Consider the following 25,362-nt stretch of genomic DNA (forward strand, 5'->3'; position numbering starts at 1 on the left):
GCACATGCGCAGTTCACAGTAGGGTTCTGGCTCCTGTGAGATTCTTAACGCTGCTGCCGATCTGACGGGAGGCAGAGCTCAGGCGGTAATGCTTGTGATGAGGAGCGGCTGTAAATAGAGATGAAGCTTTGCTTGCTCGCTGGCCACTCACCTCCTGCTGGGTCGCCTGGCTCCTAACAGGCCACAGACCAGTACCCGTCTGTGGCCTAGGGGCTGAGGACCCCTGACTTAGGAGCCATCTTGGTTATCAGACCAACAGATCACAAAAAGGGTGAGTATAGTATGATAAAATGTTTTGAGACAGAGAGACCACATGCATGGAACTTTTAGAGTATATTGTTATAATTGTTCTATTATTATTATTTTTAATCTCTTACTGTGCCTAGTTTATAAATTAAGCTATAGCATAGGTATGTATGTATAGGAAAAAGTATAGTATATATAGGTTTCAGTACCATCTGCTGCTCCAAGCATCCACTGGGGATCTTGGAAGGTATTCTCCATGGATAAGGCAACACTACTGTTTTATGATTTTTTTAATTAAAAAAATTTTATTGAAGTAAAATATAAAATTTACCATCTTTACCATTTTTAAGTTATATTTTAATATTAATATCTATTTAGCATAGGAGCTTTAGACACCTCAAAAAATGTAGAGAAGAAAACATTTGTATTTCTATAGTTCAATGATAAATAATTCTTATATTTTGTTCTGTTTATATCTGGTAGGTGAGTGTTTATCGCATGTGCATACATATATGAATTATTCTATTGGGATCATGATGCACATAATTATTGCAATTTTTGTTCACTCATTTTCTGGTTTATAATAGGATAATTTAATTTTATTTATTTACATATATTCTATTAATATTTTCTTTCTGATTGTCTATTTGATAAATTTTTAAGTAGTCTCTTCCTAACACCTCCAATAACATTTAAGAAAATGTACACAGTATTCCTGTTAATTTACTTGGTAATCCTAAATGTTAACATATTTTGTAAACTATACAATTTTATAACTTGCTATAAATTTATGTAGTGTATTCTTATAAATAAGATGAATGTTTTAGAACATTCTAACTAGCAATTGAACTCCTTCTACTTTCTTTTCAATTTTTTTCCAGACTTTGGGTACTGTCATTTTTCTTAAAAACATTACTGCTGTTTAATAATTATTATGTAATAACATTTATGAATATAGTTAAATAATTACTGTGCTACCATTGTTGCATCTCATACTCCCCCCACCCCACCGGCCCGCCCCGAGCTTCACATTTGGTGTTCTTTCAGTGTGAGTGGGTGGGTGTTAAACTTAGTCCAGGCCAGGCGCGGTGACTCACGCCAGTAATCCCAACACTTTGGGAGGCCAAGGCGGGTGGATTGCTTGAGGTCAGGAGTTCAAGACCAGCCTGACCAACATGGTGAAACCATGTCTCTACTAAAAATACAAAAATGAGCCGGATATGGTGGTGGGCGCCTGTAATGCCAGCTACTCGGGAGGCTGAGGCAGGAGAATTGCTTGAACCTGGAAGGCAGAGGTTACAGTGAGTGGAGATCGCACCACTGCACTTCAGCCTGGGAGACAGAGCAAGACTCCATCTCAAACTGAAAAAAATTGTTCCCCCTTGTTTTGGAATGATAGTTTCACCAGAAATAGAGTTCTAGACTGACTGACTTTTCATCAGTATTTTGAAGATATTTTTGTTTTCTTCTGGCACCTCTTATTACTGATAGATGTGTTGTCAGTAATTTTCATTTTTTTGTACATAAGCTGTCTTCTCTCTGATGACTTATATAATCTTCTTATTGTCCTTATTCATTTTGGCTTTCCTTGGATATGTATGGTATGAATATATTCTTTTAAAATATTTTGTATTGCTCTGTATTTAGAGCTTCCTGTTAAAATACTGATGGCTTCCTTAATGTGTAGACAAATTTCTCAGCCCAATTATTATGTCTGCCCAAGTATTACTTCACTTTTCTCTTTTTTCCTGAAACTCCTTTTTAGATGTACATTGGTCTAATCCCTTTTAGCCCCTTGATCTAATCCCCATGTCTCCTAACATCTCGTTCATATGTTTAAAATCACCTTCCACCTTTTGCTATTATCTTCATGCATTCCTCATCATTATCTTCTAGTTCATTCATTCTCTCTTAACTCCGTTAATTCTAATGTTTATGTTATCAATGCAGTTACTTTAAATCATAATGATTCTTGTTTCCAAGATTCCTAATACGTTTTTATCATATTCATTTTGCCTCTAATTTCTTATTCTTGTTTTGGATATTTATCTTCCTTTTATCTCATTGATATTTGTAAAAATATATTAAAGTCCTTTTCAGCTTTAGTTTCATCTGAAATGAATTCATCTTCCACTTAGTGATTTTTGTAAGTTGTCCTTCAGAATCACTAGTTTCCTATGTGGTGTTAGAATGATGATTTTTATAAAGGTGTCAAGTTCACAATTGCAGATTGAACTGTTCATTCTATTCTTTACCCCCTTCTCACTACTGCACTTGACTAGTCTTTTTTTTAAAAAAAAAAAAAGGAAATTATGGCCTATGGGCTACACCTGTCCTCTTTTGTAAATAAAATTCAGTTGGAACACAGCCACGGCCAATCATATACATATTAGCTATGACTGTGTTTGTGTTACAACTGCAGAGTTGAAGAATTGTGATAGAGACCTATCAGGGAATGTGTCCCTCCCTGAGTCCCTTCTCCTGACCCCCAAAATCGTTCACTGTCTTTTGATGTTTTTTTCAATTGCTTTAACTTGGCCTGCCTTTGGTACCCAAGTCACAACCAAAGCTTCTAGCAGCAGCATGGAGCTCCTGCCCTGTGGACATATTAGGTTTATTGTAGATCCAGTCTCCACACTAGTGAATGACCTGATTGGGGTCTGGTCTGGGAAGCTCTGGCTACTTACTCTTGCTGCCCCAGGCATAGAGTTGCATGTGGGCTACAGCCCTAGGAAGCCGTGAATTGTAGATGTTTTCATCCTCCTTGCATGAGTTTGGGAGACCACTTACCACTCTGGGTTTCCAGTACAGAGACTGGTTCCTTTCCCTCCTATCTATTCTCTCCCATCCCCAGTCCCCACATAAGCCAAGATCTTTACTTATTCCTCCACAATCACAGTTCGGTGACTTCTACTTATGCCCTGTTTATTAACTTGGGCTCCTCTACTATTTCTGGTCCAAGGAGATATTTACATTTTTTAAAAGCATACTATGTCTGCTTAGTTTCCTCTTTATATGTTACCATTCACTGCTCTGTGTTTTCAACAGAGGAAAAGCTCAGGCTATAAATTCGTTGTAAGTTCTGTTTGACTGGACTTCTGTATTCACCTTTATATCTTACATTTTTCCTCACTGAAAATTATAGCAGAAACATTTTTCCATAGTATTTAATATACTTCAAAAACTGCTTAGGATGGTTTCATAATTCGTCTCATGAAGTGCTGTAATTTAGTGAGTAATTTGATTCTTGTAGGAAATTAGACTCCTCCCAGTTTTCACTACTCTTAAATATATAATGTTGGACACTCTTATTCATAGCCCTTTTAAAAGTTGTATCTCTGGTTGTTTCTTTAATGTAGATTCAGATTTATAATTACTGGATCAAAGGCAATGAACATTTTTTCAAGTTCTCAATATTACCAAATGTTATAAAAATGCTTTCTAGAAGGAAAACTGATTAATTTTAATGGGTGAGTTGTTTCTTAAAGTAAAACAGAATAATAAAATGTATGAAATTTAGATTAGTATAGAATCTTAGAGACATTATGATCTCATACCTTAATCATGTAACAAATGTTTATTAAATTAACAGAAAATAAAAAGTAGATTCTTTCCTCATAGCTCATAGACTAAAAAGAGGACCGTTGATGATATGAATAACCACTATGCAGTATACAATTTTTTTCATTATATAGAAACACAGAAGTAGTAGTTGTTAGGTATACTTGGAAAATTATATTTAAATTGGACTTAGAAAGATCTGTCAAATTCTCCCAAGAGGAAAAAAAAATAGAATTTCAAGAATGGGAAAGAGCATGAGCAAAGTCACCCATCCTGTAACCATTTGGACTTTGATTATTTACTGGTACCTGATCCCAGAAGTCTCTCAATTTATATCAGGTGTATATCTAACAGATATAAAATATTCATACCTGAGATGGGACTCATTGCAGCAGAATTCACAACCAGGGTGAAGATTGTGCACATATGTGGTTTGAAAAAGCCTCCCAGCTGGTAATTCAGATATGTCTTTCAAAGTAACTTGCTATGACTACTCTGTATCACTATTTTATATGTATTAGCTCATCTAATCCCTATGCCATAGAGAGTATCATTAATCCTCTCTTTAGTGATTGGGTAACTGCAAGTTAGAGATAGTAAATACCCTACAAAAGGTCACATAGTGCAAGCTGAGGCTGGATCTGGGCCTGAGGAAGCTGATCCAGAGCTCACCCTTTTAGCTCAACACAAACACCGCTTCCTTTTGGGGTTCACTGCACAGAACCCTTCAGGGAAGGTTGAGAAGACAAACATACAAATATAATTGCACTGAAGTACAGTAACAACCATGAGAAAGTAGGAGCAGGGGGCAGAGTGGAGAGTGAGCCTAATTCTATCTAATTGGTTAGAACAGGCTTGAGTTAGGTAGTACCATGAGAATTGAGTCATGAAGTATAAATACTTTACCAGATGAAAAAATTTATAGGAGAAAATTTGAATAGATGGGCCACCAAGTTCAATGAGATGAAATTAATGTATCTTCGAATTTTGAGCAATCTGACATGATTCAAATACTGGCTGAGTAAAGAGAAGTGGAAAGCAGTAAAGACATAGACGTAGGTAGTGGGCAGATCAATCCCACATGGACAGGCAGGAAGATTCTGAGTGAACAAGGGGTGTGTGTTTGATGGAGTGGGGTGGTGTTGGAAAGGAAATGAAGGAGGAGGCAGACAGGCATTTCAGGCAGAGGAAATGTCCCAGGGCCCCCAGCATTCTTAGAACACAGTGACCATTAGATGATAGAAAATGTTTTCTGATTATAGAAGCTCTACAAATGTGTATACTTTATAAGGAATTTTCATTTTACTCTAAATGCAAGTATCCAGCCATTGAAAGATTCTATTGGGGGAAATGGAGTGATATGATTTATGTCTTGAAAGTACTGCTCTGGCAAGAGGAGAATTTGTGAGACCAGTTTGGAAGCAATTGTGATTTTGACAAAGGAGGGAGACAGAGGAGCTGGGAAGAGCTAAACAAATCTTTTTATTTTTAGGGACAATCAGTGTTCTAGATAGTAACTGTTTAGAATTTTCTGTAATCTATGTAACATATAAATGCTTCTTAATAAAATTGTGTCATTCCATGATTTCCTTCAAGTCAGTGGTATGTAGGTTACTGTGATGTTTTACTGTTTGAGATATTTGCATTTCTTTCCAGAAGATTTGAAAGAAACATTTTCATGTGTGATTTTTTTTCCAGTTGACAAGCCTCAAGTATTTATCTTTCTCCTCAATCCTTTCTCCACACAACATGCATGTGTACTCAACCTAAATCAACATTTTTCAGTATTCTTTGACTTTTTTAAACTATTAATCTCAAAATATGTATTACTTTTGTGTCCGGAATTGGTTCCTTCCGGTGGGTTCTTGGTCTTGCTGACTTCAAGAACGAAGCCACGGACCCTCGTGGAGAGTGTTACAGTTCTTAAAGATGGTGTGTCCCGAGTTTGTTCCTTCAAATGTTTAAATGTGTCCAGAGCTTCTTCCTTCTGGTGGGGTCATAGTCTCGCTGACTTCAGGAGTGAAGCCACAGACCTTTGCAGTGATGTTACAGCTCATAAAGGTAGTGCAAACCCAAAGAGTGAGCAGCAGCAGCAAGATTTATCGTGAAGATTGAAAGAACAAAGCTTCCACAGCGTGGAAGGGGACCCAAGTGGGTTGCTGTTGCTGGCTTGGGTGGCCAGCTTTTATTCCCTTGTTTGGCTCCACCCATGTCCTGCTGATTGGTCCATTTTACAACGTGCTGATTGGTCCATTTTACAGAGTGCTGATTGGTGCGTTTACAATCCTTTAGCTAGACACAGAGCGCTGATTGGTGCATTTTTATAGAGTGCTGATTGGCACATTTACAATCTTTTAGCTAAACACAGAGTGCTGATTGGTAGAATAAGGATAGATTTTGTTATTTCTTGCAAACCGTCTCAGAAGTCCTTTGAGAGTGTGTGGTAGTAGGATAATACATGTTACACTATTAACTTTTAGCAAACTTTACTTTTGTTGAAAACCTTGTAAGTCTGGGATTTCAATTATTCTTTGCTATTAATAAGACCTCATTCAGCCCATGTTAACTTAAAATTGGTATATTTGGCTCCTTCCTAATACTGTAAGTACTTTAAGGCTTGGCTGAGTGCAAACAACTCACAGGTTTGAGCAGACCAATTATTAGGCAATTTTCCTAACTCTGCTTCTATAAGAGTTTCCTTATCACTTACTGAATAACCATTGTGTCTTTTTCCCTTAATCGCCCAAGAGGAACCATTTATTGTCCTGTCCTGAAGGGAGTTCCTCCTAGATCTGGTCGAACCTTTGTATGGTCATCAATTAAGATTTAGATCCCCTGATAGGAAACCTCCTGGGCTAAGGATTTTTGATAGGAAGGCTAGGGTTGTCAGTGGCCTCAGTGCTTTCGGGCTATGCCCTTGTTTACTCTGACAACAAGGTGGTATTGGAGTGTTAAAGGGTCATGGAGAAGACCTTCAATTATCAATTATAGGTTTTTAATTTACCCTGGCTTTTAAAGGAATAGGGTACACTGTTTTTTCTTTACTACTTCCATCTCTATTTCTTTCTCTTTGACTTCTTTTTTGTGTCTCTCTTTCTGACTCCCTCTTTGTCTCTATCTCTTCCTCTCTTTCTCTCTCTCTCTCTCTGACTTTCTGTCTCTTTCTCTCTTTCCTTTCTGGTCTTTCCCTGCCTCTGCTAGCGACTTATGCTGCTGTTCTCCCCTCTCCTTTCCCTTTTTGATGGCTTCAGCAGTGTAAGACTGCCACCTCCTTAGGTTTTTGCACGGCGTGCAATAACTCCATGATTTCCTTGTGGTATTTAATGGGGGTTCCCCCAGAGGTTAGGAACTCCCTTTCTTTCCATATTGCAGCATGGGCATGTAGGATTAGATAAGCATACTTACTATCTGTAGCAAAGTCTCCCAATTACAACTGAGGAGGTCTTGCTGATTTCAGGAATGAAGCCACGGACCCTCATGGTGAGTGTTACAGGCTGTCCCAGGATTCCTCGGATGGTAACAGATCATGAGAACAGTCGTCCAGGACAGGAGATTAACACTGAGAAAGCTGCGCCAGTGTCCAGGAGGAAGTCAGTTTCCTGGCCCTAATGGTTAAACATACCTGGAGCTCAGTGAGGGTGATGACATGAACTGGCACTTGCCCTAGGCACCTTCAGTCCTGTTGTTGGATCATCTGGTTGGGGGCTTCTGACCCAGAGAACCTTTGTCCTCTGGGGCAGTGCACCTTCCAGTGATTGCCTCTGCATAGTGGACATGGGCAAGGGGATAGTTTGCTTCTTGTTGGACAATCTTTTTTAAGGTGTCCTTGTAAACCACACTGGTAACAAACCCTACCAGGTGATTGGCCTGCTCCATTTTCTGTCCGCTCTGAACCACCAAAGTTTGTTTGTCTGAGGGCCATGACTAAGGCTGTGGCCTTTCTCTGATCTTGCTTTTCCTTTTCACCTGTTCCTCTTGGTACCTATTATAGAACACCAAGGTTGCCAGGTTTAATAATGCCTCCAGATTTTTTTCAGGGTCCAGGGCTCACTTTTGGAGCTTTCTCCTGATATCTGTGGCTGACTGGGAAATAAACTTATCTTTTAGGATCAATTGACCCTCAAGTGATTCAGATGACAGGGGAGTATATTTTCTTAAGGCCTCCCTTAGCTGCTTGAGGAAGGCAGAAGGATTTTCTTTCTTTCCCTGAGTTATGGTAGACATCATTGAATAATTCATGGGCTTTTTCCTAATTCTCCTTAGTCCTTATAGAACACAGGTCAACAGATGTTTGCAACTCCAGTCCCTATGATCTGAGTCAAGGTCCCATTGGGGATCCATACTGGGGATGGCTTGCTGACCGGTAGGGAATTTGTCCCTTTCTTGCTATCATTCTATCATTTACATGAGTAAGACACCAGGTATCTCCAAACTCTCTGGCTGCAACTAAAGCCACATTTTTTTCATTAAAGGCCAGGGTTTGATCTAACAATAGCATGACATCTCTCCAAGTGAGATCGAAGGTTTGCTCTAGACCCTGTAGGACATCTGTGTACCTATCAGGATAATCTGAAAACTTCCCCACATCTGCCTTGATCTGCTTTAAATCAGAGAGGGAGAAGGGGACATGTACCCAGTTTGGGCCAAATTCCCCTCCCACTACAGCTTGAAGGGTACATAACTGATAGCCCGGGGCTTCTGTGGTCCCTTGGAGATTTCTTTCCTTGTTTCCTTCTGGGTAGGGGAGATTAGAGGAGGCTTATCATTAGTAGGAAGGGGAGCTATAGGGAGGCTAGGATATTGGGGGTAAGCTGAGAGGTCCTTCTGTGGGATGTAAATTACAAACTTTGCATAGTTGTGGATTCTCTTTCAGTGAAAAGAAAGCTTGGACATAAGGTATTTCACTCCATTTGCCTTCCCTGTTACAGAAAAGGTCAAGCTGCAGGATAGTGTTGTAATTTATACTTCCCTCAAGTGGTCATTTTTCCCCATCAGAGAGAGTATTGGGGCCAAGCCGTAGTGCAGAAAAAAATGAATCACCTCTTTTTCAGGGTTTGCTGGTCAAATTGGTCCCAATGGCTTAGGATGCATTTCAAGGGTGAGCCTGTTGATACCTGTGTTTCCCATCTGAAAGACAAAATCGCCCACAGTTTTGGTTTATTTGTTTCTCCCCCTGCCCAAGAATCTGCAATGGTCCCTGGACCCTGCTGATCGGAATAGTTGCACTCACCAACGCAGCAGCAGAAACACCTCTTGCCCAAGAACCTGCAACGGTCCCTGGACCCTGCTGATCGGAATAGTTGTGCTCACTGACCCAGCAGCAGAAACACTCGTTTTCCTCCTAGACCACAGGGAGGAATGAAGAAGGTCGGATTTAGTGGTCCTTACCGACTCGTTCTCGAAAACCTGCACCCTTGCCTGTACTCCCAGACCACAAAGAGAACCAAGAAAAATTGGATTTAGTGGCCCTTACCGATGCATTCTTGAAAATGTGTTAGAGTCCTAAGCATTCTCCTGATAGTATTGGGACTTTGCCCCTGTCCTAAAAGATGTTATGCCCCAAAAATGAAGTGGAGGGCCATACCCTGAGGGAGGGAAGGGATCTCCAGGGTTGGAAGAGTGACGCCTTTTGTCCTCACTGGAATAGAAAGGATATCATTTCTGAGGCTCCCCATATCCTAGCATGAGGATTAGCTTTTGTCAGGCCTGCTAGTCTGAGGAGGGATCCTAAAATTCCAGATAGTGACCCCCGCCCCCATGATGGGGCTTTGGGCAAAAATTATGTCTTTCTGATTGGTGAGCCTGGGAGCCTAAAGAAGGTAACAGAGTCCTGAAGTTCATACTAGAAATCATTCTTATAGGAGAAACTAGAAAAGCACCAGAGACAGGGAGTGGTTTTTAGAAGCAGGACTAGCCTCGGAGAAGAAAGGCAAGAGGAAGTTTGTCTGACAGGTATTAGGACCCAGGAGACAAAGGTCAGGATAGATAGGCTATATGGGCGAGTTTCACTTGGGCGACGTAACTTTGAGAGTTCCACTTATGGCCGCGGGGTCAACCAACTTGTTGTCGAGATCCCAGAGCTAAATGGCTCTCCTCCCTGTCAACCTTGGCTCAGCCCAGAAGTACAGGAAAAGCGGAAGCTGGTTCCAGGCAAACCAACACTAGAGAGCCTTTTCCCAGAAAGCCTGACACCTGTGTCTGTAGTCCAGTGGCCACGCTAGTTGCTTTTAACTGGCCGACAGGTGCCCAGTATTTAGCCCCCGAATTCTAAGGAAAAATAGGACAGAATAGCAAGTGAAAGGGGTCCGATGGTACTCACTGCTTGGCAATAGTCGATAGTCCCTTTGTGGTTGCCAAAATGTGTCTGGAATTGGTTCCTTCCAGTGGGTTCTTGGTCTCGCTGACTTCAAGAATGAAGCCGCAGACCCTCGTGGTGAGCATTACAGTTCTTAAAGATGGTGTGTCCAGAGTTTGTTCCTTCAGATGTTCAGATGTGTCTGGAGCTTCTTCCTTCCAGTGGGTTCATGGTCTCGCTGACTTCAGGAGTGAAGCCACAGACCTTTGCAATGAGTGTTACAGCTCTTAAAGGTGGTGCATCCAGAGTTGTTTGTTCCTCCTGGTGGGATGGTGGTCTCGCTAACTTCAGGAGTAAAGCCGCAGACCTTCGCAGTGAATGTGACAGCTAATAAAGGTAGTGCGAACCCAAAGAGTGAGCAGCAACAAGATTTATCATGAAGAGTGAAAGAACAAATCTTCCACAGCATGGAAGGGGACCTGAGCAGGTTGCCGCTGCTGGCTCGGGTGGCCAGCTTTTATTCCCTTATTTGGCCCCACCCACGTCCTGCTGATTGGTCCATTTTACATAGTGCTGATTGGTCCGTTTTACAGAATGTTGATTGGTCCATTTTACAGAGTGCTGATTGGTGCATTTACAATCCATTATGTAGACACAGAGCACTGATTGGTGCATTTTAACAGAGTGCTGATTGGTGCATTTCCAATCCTTTAGCTAGACACAGAATGTTGATTGGTACATTTACAATCCTCTAACTAGACAGAAAAGTTCTCCAAGTCCCCACTCAACCCAGGAAATCCAGCTGGCTTCACCTCTCACTTTCGGTGGTGACTTTGCCATCAGAAAGGAGAATTAATGAGGAAAATTAATAATTTAAGAAAATTTTTCAAGTCATTTAAGTCATTAGTCATTGAATTCTAAGATTTGATGCCATTTATATATATTAAGAAAAACATAACAAAACTGTATTTTCTCCTTTTTACTGATTGCCTGCTGTTCTGACCCAGCTGCCTGGTGAAAACCACAGCTAATTACAGATGATTACGTCCCTGTCATTTTGAGTTAAGGTACATTTTATTTTACAAATTATCTGTGATTGTGTTACAGTGTGTACTTTGCAAAAATGTTTGCTTTTAGAGCAATAGCCAACTTAGTTTAATGCAAAGCCATACGATTCTGTTTCTTTCAGGGACCTGGTATAAACAAATACCACATGAAAGCATGGTCTACACATATGTGGTACAAGTTTACCATGAGATTATAGTCATTTACAACAGTTCATGAGAATGTTTCATTCTCCATAACCGAGTTATTTCTTTTTCCATTTTTAATTGGCAAACTTCTACTCATTCTTCTAAATGATTCAGCTAAAATGAATATACTTAGCTAAAATAATTCCTCTTCAGCAAAGCTGTCTGATGAACTTGCCCTACAGGAGAACCTTAACAAAGATTCACTGATAGCCACATAAACAGTGATTTGCAGAAGTGCCTGACAACATGTTAAATATGAGAGTGTAAATGTCAATAACTTTTCAAATCATACTGAGAATTTCATCTTGGTCGGTATCACTGGTGATTGTTATTCTTTTCAAAAATGTTAAAAGTCAGAGAATGTGAAATATTGGCAAAGATGTAGATTAGTGAGAACGCTTTTACACTGGTGATGGAAATGAAAATTGATTCGATCCCATGAGAAACCATCTGGCAATATCTTTTTGTTTGTTGTTTTGTTTTTGAGACAGAGTCTTGCTCTGTCACTCAGGCTGGAGTGCAGTGGCCCGATCTCAGCTCCCTGCAACCTCTGCCTCCTGGGTTGAAGTGATTCTCTTGTCTCAGCCTCCCAAGTAGCTGGGATTACAGGTGTGCACCACCATGACTGGCTAATTTTTGTATTTTTAGTAGAGACAGGGTTTCGCTATGTTGGCCAGGCTGTACTCGAACTCCTGGCCTCAAGTGATCCACCCACCTCGGCCTCCCGAAGTGCTGGGATTACAGGCGTGAACCGCCACACCTGGCCATGGCAATATCTTATTAAGTCAAAGATGTCTATACTCTGACCCAGCACTTGGCCCCTAGATATATACTACAGTGCACAGGTGACCAGGTGAAATACATAATGGCATTCATATTGATAGCAGCAGCACCAAAACCCTCAGATATTTTTCAACAAAATAATAGCTGAGTGAATTATGGTATCTTCTTTCAAAGGACATCTGTTGAACTGTGAAACTGATTGAACTGTATTTGCCTGCATTAAAAATGGATAAATCTTATTAACACAAGCTTGAGAAAGAGCAAGTTGTGGGAAAAATATGAACAGTGTGATTTCCGTTTTTAAAGTTCAAATATATAGACAAGTACAGTAGTCTCCCCTTATCTGTGGGGAATAAGACCCCCAGTGAATGGCTCAAGCCACGGATAGTATCAAACTCTATATGTACTATGTTTTTCTTATACGTACATGCCTAATTATACTTAATAATTAGGCCAGGATAAAACTTAATTTATAAATTAGGTTCAGTAAGAGATTGATAACAATTACTAATAATAAAAATAATTATAACAATATACTGTAATAAAAGTTATACAAATGTTGTATACAAATGTTATTTGCATACAAAAGTTATATAAATGTGGTGTCTCTCTCTCTCCCTCTTAAAATGCTGTAATATTTTCAGATTGTGCTTAACCACTGGTAACTGAAACCACAGGAAGCAAACCCATGGATAAGGGAGGGCAACTTCACTCGTTTAGGGATAGCAGGGGGATGAGAAACACAAAGTTAAAGGTTGTAGTTACTTCTGGGCCTGAGACAGGGACAGAGAGGAACACACTGAATTTTTCCAAAGCATTGGCTATGTTCTGCTTCTTAAACTGGAAATGTAGTAGGTGAATGTTCATTTAGTCTTTACATGTTACACACATGTTATGTATGCTCCACAGTACATCTTTAATAATTGTATTTAAGAGGAAAGAAAAATAGGCAACCACCCAGGAATATGTTTGAATTTGAGTTGAAATTCAGTCATCTGGGCCCCATGAATGTGAAATATGTGATTGTTCAGCCTTTCCTATACTTTATGAAGAAATTGTATAATAGCATATTCAAAAATAAGTGTCATTAAAGAACATAAGAAATTTAATTAAAGAACAAACTATGTTTAAGACTTTATATATTTGCACATGGCGGTGCTAATAATATGAAACTTATTTGGGAAAAACAATCTGAGAAACTGGCATATTTTATGGTCACCAATTCAAGTAGACATTATTTATAAGCAATTAATACATTAGAAATAACTTCCAGTGTCAGAAAGCTGTTCAGTACTTAGAGAAATATAATCCATTAATTTTGGTTACCCCTTCTACTAGTTCTGTGTGAAGCTGGGGAAACAAAAACCACATTTACTATTTTAATAGAAGTAATTTAACATAGAGAATGAAGTTAAACGCATGTTGAAGGATGTTAAATGCAGAAAGAGGATGCTGAGGAAAATGTGGAAAGTGGCTGCCATCTGTAGGGCCAGGAGAATACAGTGAAGAGGTTGGGGTTAGCAAAGAATCTAGAACTTTGGATAGAGAGCTCTCTGGGGCTTGGGCCTGGACCTCTAAGGAGAGTTACTACTGCTGCAAATGGGGCCTGAGTGGCGTGGAGGGGTACCCTGAAGAGTTGGGATTGAGGAGGTCAAAGATGGGAGCCTCCACAGCTGGGACTGGAGTGCTTGGACAAGGGGTTCTTCCTGGCTGCGCTGGTACTTTTGAGGGGTGCAGTGATACTGGATTTGAGATTGTGGAAACAAGCCAGGAACTAGAAACACCTGCGGATTTGTGGCGGTGAGAAGTGTTTGGAGGCAACGCTCATGAGATGAACAGATCTCTTCAACTATCTTCCTCCTCTTCCTCCCACCTCCAGCCTCTTTCTTCTCCCTTCATTGGTGAAACGTGTTGGGAAGCCAGAGGGCAAAGGAGAGAGGTAGTTTGCTGAGCTGCCAGCACCAGTGTCCCAAGCCCTAGTACAAAAAAGTAGTTTTGGAGCTAAGAGACAATATCTTAATAACTGAAATGCTGTTTATTTATTTTATTCTTTAGTATTATATTATTTATATTATTCTAAGGTGGTCCCATCCATCTCTCTTACAGCTCTTCAAGTTAAGAATACATGGAAGAGATTTATAACTCTTAAGATATTTAAACCATACTGTACTCTTCTCTCAATGAGAGTTTCTTAATATTGTCTTCTCACTTTAGTTCTTTTATGGTTGCATTCTAGATAACCTCAAAGATGATTGTGTCCATTTCCAAAATTTGAGTAGAAAAAGTAAGAACAGACGTAATACGGAAGATTCTGACCAATGTCCAGTATAATAGAAAGATGTTTTGCTTACTTGAGTCACGCATTTCAGTTAATAAGTCTGTGTCGTACCAGAGGATAAGAAAAAGGTCAGTACGTGGAGCGATAGGTGGGCAAAATTCATTTCTACATGAAGATCCGTCTAAAGATGGGAGCTGAAACAATAGAAGAGCTAACCTTAAAAGTCGTAAGCCCCTGGTAACTAGAAATGTTTGTATACAGGCCAGAAGACTAAGGACATTACATAACTCATTAAATAACTGTGTGTTCTTTAATTCTCATGACTTCATCTCTTACACCTGATATGAAACTTTGGTGTCAGTCAATATGTTCAAGGTCAAGAGAAATGAATCAACACTAGTGACCCCTCCTAAAGCTAGCAGAGTACAAACTTGTGGAACTTTATGCTTTATCAAATGATGCTATTTGTATAGATATCACAATTAAATAATGGAGAATTCATTTCATTTCATTTTGGACTATCCCTTACTAATACAGTACACTCATTTAAATTATCTAAATGACCACTGTGGCCTTGTTTATAATGATGGATACGTGTTAACCTTTTCTGTCTCCCAAGGCCAAATGTGTGAAGGAAGTTCATTGTCAACAGCGTACTTTCACCATTTGTCACATCTTTATTCCTTGACCCATGAGTAACTAGCTTGGAGAACTTGCTCATATCAGACCAAGACTTAGACCCTAACTGATGATGCAGGATGACTTCCTCCTCTTTGTGAACACGTAGATAAATTGAAGAGCACAACAAGCAGTGTCAGTAGGACCCGGAGGGATCATCTAGTCCAGCCAGTGTCATCCGAAGTATCAACATATGGTGTGTCATCATGAATTATGAGGTGTGTCTTAAGTCTAAAATAGGTCATAAGTAATTCATTACCACCGATAAAGAATGTGTTTGAAAAAACCTGTGACACATTCTGTGTTGTTCTTATACAAACGCCATTCCCACTCCCAACCTGAAGCATCGCCTTCAGTGCTTCTCGAGATGCCGAGATAAGTGCTCAGTTTCCTGTTTGGTAGCAATGGTAACCGTGATGGTATATGATGCTGTTAGTGTAGTAGCAGCAATTGCCGCAAACACTTCTATTCCTCTTACTGCATGTGAAGCACTGTTCGGTGTCCTTATGTATTTACCTATATAAAATCAATTATCTTCACAATTCTGTTAATTAGACACTATGATTATCCCCATGTTACAGATGAAGAAACTGAGACACAGAGAGGCTACATACTTGGCCAAAGTGCAAAACGAGTAAAGGGAAGAGCCAGGATGCAGACCCAGCCTCCAGGGCCTGTGTTCTTGGTTCTAGGGTATATTGCCTTTCTGTGTGCTTTCGCTGCTAGCAGTAACAGTGGTAACAACGATAATAATGGTCAAAACTTCCATAGCCCTTTCTCACCTCCAGGCACCATTCTAGGTGTTTTACCTATATTCACTTATTTATCCCTCATGGCAACTTGAGGAAGCAACTTCTATTGTTATTTACGTGTTACAGCACAGCCAGTGTGTTTTGTCTGTCTTTAACCCATACAGTGGACCTGTCCATGGACGTGCATCATGTTTGAAAACATAACCAGTTGTGTATGGAGGGTGACATGTTGAGAATTATCTTGTAGGAATGATTACGTAAGCAGCAAAACTCTAAAATTTATGAATATATCCTTTTATTCATTTCCATTTAAAACAGTGTTCACCTTGAAAATCTCTTCTGTTGAAGATTACTCCTGCGAAACACCTGTTGAAGAGTATACTTATAAAACCATTCGGTTCTTGCTAGCTTTCAGTATAAACTAGTGTGCCCAGAACAAATAGAATTTATGACAGTGGTAAGGTATTGTGGGATTTGTATGTGTGTTATCTCTGTCCTCTTTCATACACTTATGTGATAAGGAGATCAATCTACATATATTTAATTGTTAGTGATCAGATTCTTCTGAAATCCATCTTTTGGAGGAAATAGTCCATTTAAATAACATGTTTTTTGTAGTATGCCGTTGGATCTAATGATCCACCATTGGTAAGACTAAAACATTTTGAGAATTTTCCAGAAGCTGTGGAAGATTCCTCTTCATTTATTCATCATTTTTCCCATGGCCTCCTTTACTGGCAGCTGCTCTGGGATCCTGGTGCTAAGCAGTTCAGATGGTTAACAGATCTCTGGTCAACTTCTGAGTTCATTGATTTATTATTTCCCATTCCTTCCTCACTTTATGACAGTTGGTCTTTTGTGCCTAGCATTACTAAAACTGTTAGCACTATTTGCCAAATTGAATAGATGTTTTGTTTCAGCCCCTATCTTGTTTGATGTTGTTGCATTTGACTAACTTCTCATAGCTCACTATCCTGTTAGCTTCCTTAGCCCCACTCACTCCTGATAACCTCACAATTCCTTCTGAATCTTCTTTTTTCATGACCTTCTCTTTCTCTGCTGCTTCATGAAAGTTGGTATTCTTCAGCTGTTCAACTTTGGCCTACTCGTCTTCTCACTGTGTACATGCATTCCTCAAGTGGTTTTATCGAAATTCAGAGTTTCTGTTATCTGAGCTGCAAATTCATACATGCAACTACCTGAAAACTATAGCTGGATGTTCCACTGACATCTGAAACCTAGTGAGTTCAAAACCAAATGCATTTTCTTTCCTCTGAAAGCTACTCTTCTTCCTCCTCCTCCATCTCAAAGCCACCCAGAGTATACATCCATTTGGAATCCTCTGTTCTCCTCCCTACAGCACTCATCAATGCACATTAGAATCTCCATGTGGCCTTTTTATGAGCCTTATCATGGAGATTACTTTTCTTTTTTTACTTTATATTTTGGGGTTTTCTTCAACTTTTTTTTAGAATCAGGGGGTACATGTGCTGTTTTGTTACAAAGATATATTGTATGATGCTAAGGTTTAGGGTTAATGAATGATCCCCTCAGTCAGGTAGCGAGCATAGTACCCAATAGGTAGTTTTTCAACTCTTTTCCCCCTCTGTCTCTCCCCACTCTAATAGACCCCAGCATTGATTGTTCTCATCTTTATGTCCGTGTATACTCAATGTTTAGCTCCCACTTTTGAGTGAGAACATGTGATATTTGGTTTTCTGTTTCTGCATTATTTCACTTAGGATAATGGCCTCTAGCTGCATCCATGTTGTTGCAAAGAACGTGATTTGGTTCTGTTTCATGGCTGCATACTACTCCATGGTGTATATGTACCATATTTTCTTTATTCATTCCACTATTGATGGGCAGACACCCTGGTTACTTCCATGTTTTTGCTATTGTGAATAGCACAGCAATGAACATACAAATGCATGTGTTCTTTTTGGTAGAACAATTTATTTTCCTTTGGGCATATATACTCAGTAATTGGTTTGCTGGGTCGAATGCTAGTTCAACTCTTAATTGTTTAAGAAATCTTCGAGCTACTTTCCACAGTGGCTGGACTAATTTACATCCTCATCAACAATGGATAAGCATTCCATTTCCTCTACAGCCTTGCCAGTATATGCTGGTTTTTGTCGTTGTTGTTGTTTTTTGTTTTTTACCTTTTTTTTTTTTTTTTTTTTTTTTTTTGGAGATAGAGTCTCACTCTGTCGCCCAGGCTAGAGTGTAATGGTGCGATCTCGGCTCACTGCAACCTCTGCCTCCTGGGTTCAAGTGATTCTTGTGACTCAGCCTCGCAAGTAGCTGGGATTACAGGCGCCCCCCACCGTGCCCATCTAATTTTTTGTATTTTTAGTAGATACAGCATTTCGCCATGTTGGCCAGGCTGGTCTCGAACTCCTGACCTAAGGTGATCTACCCACCTTGGCCTCCCAAAGTGCTGGGAATTACAGATGTAAGCCACTGCACCCAGCCTTTTTTTTTTTTTTTTTTTTTTTTTTTTTGACTTTTTAAGAAAAGCCATTCTGACTGGTATGAGATGAAAAGAGATTACTTTTCAAAATGACTTAGGTTGGAGCCCTGTCAGGTACATTCTGAAGACTCCCCAGTTGATTCTGAAGTTTACATCTTCATGAAGGAGCAGTAACCTTCCATTCAATTACCAAGCTCTGCAAATTTTACCCCCTAAATATTTATTGTGTCTGTATCTTCCCTTCTGTCTGAATTTGACTCTTGCTTTTGTCAATACATATGCAGTATTTGTGGAAGGTAGTGAGGCCAGACATCAATGTTTTTACTATTTCTATGTTTTTTGTTTCGCTTTGCTTGTTGGTTTGCTTCACTCTGTGGAGAGACTGGGTGTTCTCAAATTATTCTCCCAGTGCCCAGTCACTACTCTGTGAATATTGAGAGGCAGAGTTGGGGCACAGGGCAATGATTGATTTGATGGTGCAGACTTAACAAGTAAGGTTTGAGTCTAAAACCAAAAGTCGAGCCTGTGGTACCTACCACACAGCATAGGTCCTGACTGTGGCATATATAGCATGCTCCTGGTGGGCTGATTTTATAGTTTTTGGAGACCAAGTGTAGAACCCAATCTCTCTGCACTTACACCTACTTTGCAAGCATCTTGCTGCCTACATTGATCTGCTTTAAGTGACTACAATGGTGTCTGTTTCCTAAAACTGCACCCAGAATAATGTACAAACCAGGCTTACATGGAAAAGAGTTGGATTTTAGAAGAGGCTTTCTGATCTGATTACAGTTATTTCTTTTCCTTTGTATCTGTTACGTGACTTCCTTCCTACTTGCTGAGGCAGGTTTGTAGATGCCGATGACACTTTTTGGAAGCTCACAGCAAAGCAGCAACTCTAAGCTGTGATTAACATTGATTGAACTTGGAGACTTGTATGAATTATTCCAATTCCCTACTCAAAAAAAAAAAAAAAAAAAAGCCAGACTCTTCATGATCATGGTTCATTCCAGGGAGTGGCATGTCATGTTCTTGCTTTAATCTGACAGTGATAAACTGGTGTTTGCCCCACAACATGCCACTCTGTGGATGGCATGGATGTATTGGAGTGCATTGGCCAGTGGGAATGTCTGACATTTTTCTTTCTGTCCTCTGGCTGGGTTATTCTTTGTATTTGGAAACCTAATGCATGCCTTCTGATACTAGCCCTTCAACATAATATAAAATCTTTTTGGCTCAGAGAGGTCTTTAAATTAAACAAAAGTTGAGATGATTGGAATTACTCAGTCATGCCAACAGTCTCCTAACAAATGTTTTTTAATATTTGGATTTGACCGTAATGCAAGTTTTCCAGGAACTCTATCTTTGTTCTGTTTTTAATAATGTTTCTAAATGACCCTTCAAGTTTGTGAGATTGTAGTGTTTGGTATTTTTTTTTTTATTTACATAGTCACATACCAATTTTGAAGATGATAAGTAATAGCCAAGATGATATGTTGTGCAACTCGATGTGCTACAGTTAAGAGAAGAATGGTGTCCAATCTTCTAAATATATTCCTTATATATTATTACATTGAGCATATTTATATATAGCATTGTGTATGTACAAAATATATTAGAGTTATGAATATAGAAACTCTAGAATATGACATTCTACTTTTACATTTATCCAACAGGCTCTTCCTTCTTAATATAGTGAATAAGTAACGCAACATTACCAACAAATAACTGTACAGGTTTTATATCACACTGAGCTTTGGAAATTTGGATGTGAGTTTTGGTGGTTTACATCACACTGAAGACTTAATATCCTTTTTAAGGAAAGCCTTGGCCTTAATTAGGGCATCGTCGAAAGCACTTTCTTTCATACAGGGTCTTAGTACTTCCTCTGCATTTCAGACACTTGACACACAGAGGTGAATAGGATAGCCCTTGGCTTCAAGGAATGCAAATTATAATCAGAAACAAAGATGCACAAACAAACACATTCAATGAGATAACTAACAGCTTTTTTATTTTTAAAAGAGTTTTCTAATAGCTAGCTTAGCACTTTAAGTTCAACTCCTAGTTGAGGCTGAGGTGATTTAAGTAGCTAGCCCAAGATTATAGAGCTAATACAAGAACTAGACTTGGATCCAGATCTGTTTAACCAGTGCTTTGATTCTATCCTGTATCATTCGTACATGTTCTGTAGAAAAGGGAGATGCGAAGTTGAGGGGAGATTGACCCTCTTATCTTGAGGTAACAGTTGAACCAGACTCTGGGAAAGGATAAGTAGAAGTTCAAAACTGGTCATTAAGTGGTGAGAGTATGTTTGGTGGGTGAAGAGCATGGGGAAGGGTTGGAGAAATGTGAATAAGCGAGACATTTTGCAGATAAACAAGCAGCTCACTATGACAGGAAGATACAATGAATTTATGTATTCATTCCACAAAGAATTGTTGAATGCATATTGCCTGTGGGAGATTATTCCAAGTACTGGTAATACAGCAAAGTGAGTAAATGGAGACTGACTCGTAGGAGATGAGAGTGGAGAAGAAATCTGTCCTCAAAACAAGCAGACTTGTTCTGTGACTCATTAAAGACCCGAACTACCAATGCTGGACTTTTAAAAACATCTTTTTACTTTGTAATGGCACAAGTATTGGTGTGACTATATCCAGAATATTTTAAAGCAACCTCCAGACATATCATTCCACAGGGGGTACACTGTAGAGAGAGATTTACTCAGTATACAGTTGGGAATTCTAATAATTTGAGCTGCTTAGTAAGGAAAAAGCTGCCTGGAAGCAATAAGAATGCACATCACTGAAAACACCCAGACATTGGACAGGTATGTTTCATGACCTTCTAGAAGGAGGACTGTAGATGAGATGAGGCTGCCAGCAAATGACTTTACAGTTTTTCTAGAGCTGAAATTCTACATGTTTCACACTGTGCACAGGAAATTCTATAAGTTAGGGGGAAAGATAGAAAAAATAGAAAAAATAGTTTTTGCATGCATTGATGTACAAATACAGTTCATATGAATGGGCCAAGGACATCGATAAAATTAAGTGAAAATTAATTTAAAATGAGAAGGAAAATTATGATAGCATGCATTTTCTTATCTGTTGAATATTCTATTGTTTCAATATTAGAGTAAAAATGAAGGCCCAGAGGATGGTTGTCACCATGTAGAAGACTTTGTCACAGGCAGTCTGTGATCTTTCTCTACTTCCCCAGCTAATGAAGTCCTTCTTTAGGTCACCAGACCTGGTAGATGATTCTGCAGGTTTCTAGTGGTAGCATGCCCATACAGGATCCTAGACCCCAAGATACTGTATGAAGTCATGGATGGTATGAGGTCATGGGTGTGTATGAGGTCATGGGTGTGTATGAGGTCCTGGACGTATATGATGTCATGAAGAAAAGGACAGTTATTACTTCTACTTTTTAACTTAAAAATGGAAAATGAAATAATTGTGACCAGTAATGAAAACATTAGCCTTCCTTGCCTCTGGTTTTTAGGTTTTGCAAATCAGTCAAGGTGAGAGATTCGATTTTTTTTTTCTATGCTAGTGTATGTTATTAAACATGAGGCTAATAGGATTTTACTTTCTTCATTGGGATTGAAAAGTTATTATTTACTTTCCTCGTTGGGATTGAAAAGTCATTACTTGAAGACTATAATGTAGTAGAAGACAAGCTCCCTGAGGACAGGGGTTTTGTCAGTTCTGTTTGTGGCAGTAATCAGTGCCTAGAGCAGTCCCTTGAATCAGTAGATAGTTGATCGATGTCTGTGTCATGTATACATTAAAAACTGCTCAGATGCCAGTTGTAATCTCAGCACTTTGGGAGGCCAAAGCAGGTGGATCACCTGAGGTCAGGAGTTCAACAACAGCCTGGCCAACATGATAAACCCCTGTCTCTACTAAAAATACAAAAATTAACAGGGCGTGGTGGTAGGCGCCTGTAATCCCAGCTACTTGGGAGGCTGAGGCACAAGAACCGCTTGAGATGGAGGTTGCAGTATGCTGAGATCGCGCCACTGCACTCCAGCCTGGGCAACAGAGCAAGACTTTGTCTCAAAAAAAATAAAAATTTTAAAATAAAACTGCTCATAGACTTTTGGGAACACTGTGTCACCTGACGTTGCTAGAAATAATTCACTGAAATGATAAGGGCTGTTAAATCTCGGCCTTATTTCCTTTAAGTGATATAACTTGTCTTCCATATATTCAGAATCCTTACACAGTTTTAGGAAACTCTCAAATTTATGACATGATTTAAATATATCCTTAATATGCATCTAGAAACATCGTTAAAGAGCAGAATTTCCAGCTACATGAGGCTGTCGTAAGTGATACAGCCCACAGGAAGTTGACTACAGATGTCTTGTCATCTGACCCATCCCTTTCTACATTTCTGACAAGCAGTCAGCTACTTTCTGAATAATCCCAGTGAGAAAGTGCTCACCGCCTCAGAAGGCAGGTTACATCACTGTAGGAGTTCCGTAAACACTAGCCATCCCTGTTACATAGAACTACATCTCTAACTTCTGCTCATTCAACTTCCTCCTTCCTTGAGATCAACAGAGAGAATGTCAACACCCAGTCATCCATGAGACCACACTTCAGCTCTTTGAAAACAGCTCCTGTATTTGATCTTACACTTCCTTAGGCTGAACTCCACTTGGTCCTTAGAAAAACAATAGCAGCAATAGCTCCTGTTTTTTGTGCATGTACTTAGCTAGCACAAAGTCAGTTTCAGACATTTTACACCCGTTGTGGCTAATCATCACACTAATGTTAGAGATTTTATTAAACTCACTACCATATAATGCAACTAAGATCTAAAAAGGTTAGGTAATTAGCCCCAAATCATAAGGCACATTCAGTGGATGGGTGACCTGGAATTTTAAACCCTGTCTGCTAGATTTCAACATCTAGAATGTTATTTCCACTTAAGTAACTATTTATACAGCAACTAACCCATCCAACAGCAATTTATTGCCTAAGTCAGGCACAAATGGAAATAAGATGGATTTCCTTTCAAGTAGCTCAGTCTAGTGGGGCAGAAGACACACAGTTACAAATAACTTTAATATAGTGTGGTAGTTGATATTGAATCCCACCTCCTCAGCTTGCGAACTATAGAAATGTGGGCAATCTCTTTGTAGTTCATTTTTCTCTGATGTAAAGTAAGCATGTTAATCCTCTACTTCAAAGGGTTTTATGAGGATTGAATGGAACAGTACGGGTAACATGCTTAATACTATCCCTGGCATGTAAAAAGTACTCAGTAAATGACAGCCTTAACTCTGTATGTACAAGATGCCCCGGAATCACCAAAGAGGGACACTTCATCCTGCTTGGAGACAAGTGGCAGGGAATGGAGAAAAGCAGGCCCCGTGGGGAGGTCAGGGAATGCTTTCCAGGGGCAGTTACGCCTGGAGATTAACATTTGCATTGAGTCTGCGGAAGGTACCAGGACTAGAGGGAGATGGATGGTTTGAAAGATGGTTGGAAAGTTGACATTGTAATGATGCTACAAGTCATGGTGTAGGCTTTGCAATTCTTCCTGTATTCAGAGTGTAGCTGAGAGGGCGGAGGTCACTGAACAGTTTTAGATTGGGTCTCTTCTGGATGGCTTTTAAGGCTATGAGGAGGAGCATGGATCTGTGGAAGACTGGAGATGGGAAGCCAAGGGTAAGAGGTTTTCACAGTAGCCTCAGTAGGAACAATGAGGGCATTTGTACCAGAATAGAACAGGAATGGAAAGGATGGGGTCAGCTGAAGAATGGAGGTAAAAACAACAAGATGTTGGAATAAAGAGAGGGAGTTGAGAATGAGTCTCCTGTTTTGGCTTAAGTTACTTAGGTCAGGTGGTGGCGCTACCAGTGAAGGGAGAATAAGGGAGGTGGCAGGTTTAGAGAAGTCCATGAGGAATTCTGTTTGGGTGAAAGTTTCATGTGTTGAGTCTGGAGCTATGAAATACATGGGCTATGGATATGGGTTAGAAATTCTCCAGCATCCAACCTGCAAGAGGTTACCTGGGCACAGGTGAGGGATAAGAAGCAGACAGGCAGGGAGAACCCTGGATCTGCCTACACTGGTCTTAGATTTTACTAAGCCCAAAGTCATCCACATTTGCTGGGAAGAATGTGCACTAATAATACAGCCTTCCTAGATTCCCATGCTTAAACTAATGACATGGAGGGAAAAAAGAGAAAACTTCAGCTTTATAAAAGAAAGAAAATATATTAGAAATGCAGACAGAGTCTCCTGGGAGAAACAGCAACCTTACCTTAAGAACTGTAGTGAGAGGTTTTGCATTTGTTTGTGTTTTTTTTTCCATCAGATGTGTTCTATCCAAAGTTTTGTGTTTAAATATGTACTTTTCATTGTTGAATTACTTCCTAACTGGCTCTGGTTTCTTGCTATCACCATAATGGCAGACATTTCTTCAGCAATCTTCTTAGAGGTACTTCTTGATATTAATCTAAGTGGAATCTGTAGGCTACCTAAGGCATTCATGATTCCACAGGCATGAAAAGAGGATAAACTTTGGTGTTAGATCAGGCTTTCAGTTATGAATGTGCTGCTTATTACCTGTGGACCCTTGAGCAAATTAGCGCCTTATTTGCGCCTTAACTTTCTCAGTTGTAAAAGGAAGTAATAATGTCTGCTTTATGGGCTTAATTCTAAGGATTATGTTAAATAATGGATAAAATGCATCTGACATGTAATAGATGCTGTACTAACATTACCACCCATGTTATTATTTTTTATTTTTCAGAAATTTGGTCTTTAGGAATAAACTTGTATTTTCAGTCAGTTGATAATGATGATGATGATGATAGAAAATAGTTACATGTTGCTTTACTCTGTGCCAGGCATTATTCTAACACTTTACATCTCTTAACAGATATGATCCTTATAACTGCACTGTGAGGCAGGCTCTGCTATCATGCCCATTTTGCAGATGAAGAGACTGAGATTTAGAGGTTATATAACATGCCCAACTGATTGGTTTGGGAATAATCAAACTGAGATGAT

General features: G+C 39.5%; 1 protein-coding gene across 1 annotated transcript in view; it reads left to right on the plus strand.

Moving 5' to 3' along the window:
• FMN2 (formin 2) overlaps window positions 1-25,362 on the plus strand; it is a 405,197-nt gene that overhangs the window by 258,199 nt on the left and 121,636 nt on the right.

This window comes from Macaca thibetana, chromosome 1 (genome assembly GCF_024542745.1).
Source record: "Macaca thibetana thibetana isolate TM-01 chromosome 1, ASM2454274v1, whole genome shotgun sequence".
Taxonomy (NCBI): Eukaryota; Metazoa; Chordata; class Mammalia; order Primates; family Cercopithecidae; genus Macaca; species Macaca thibetana.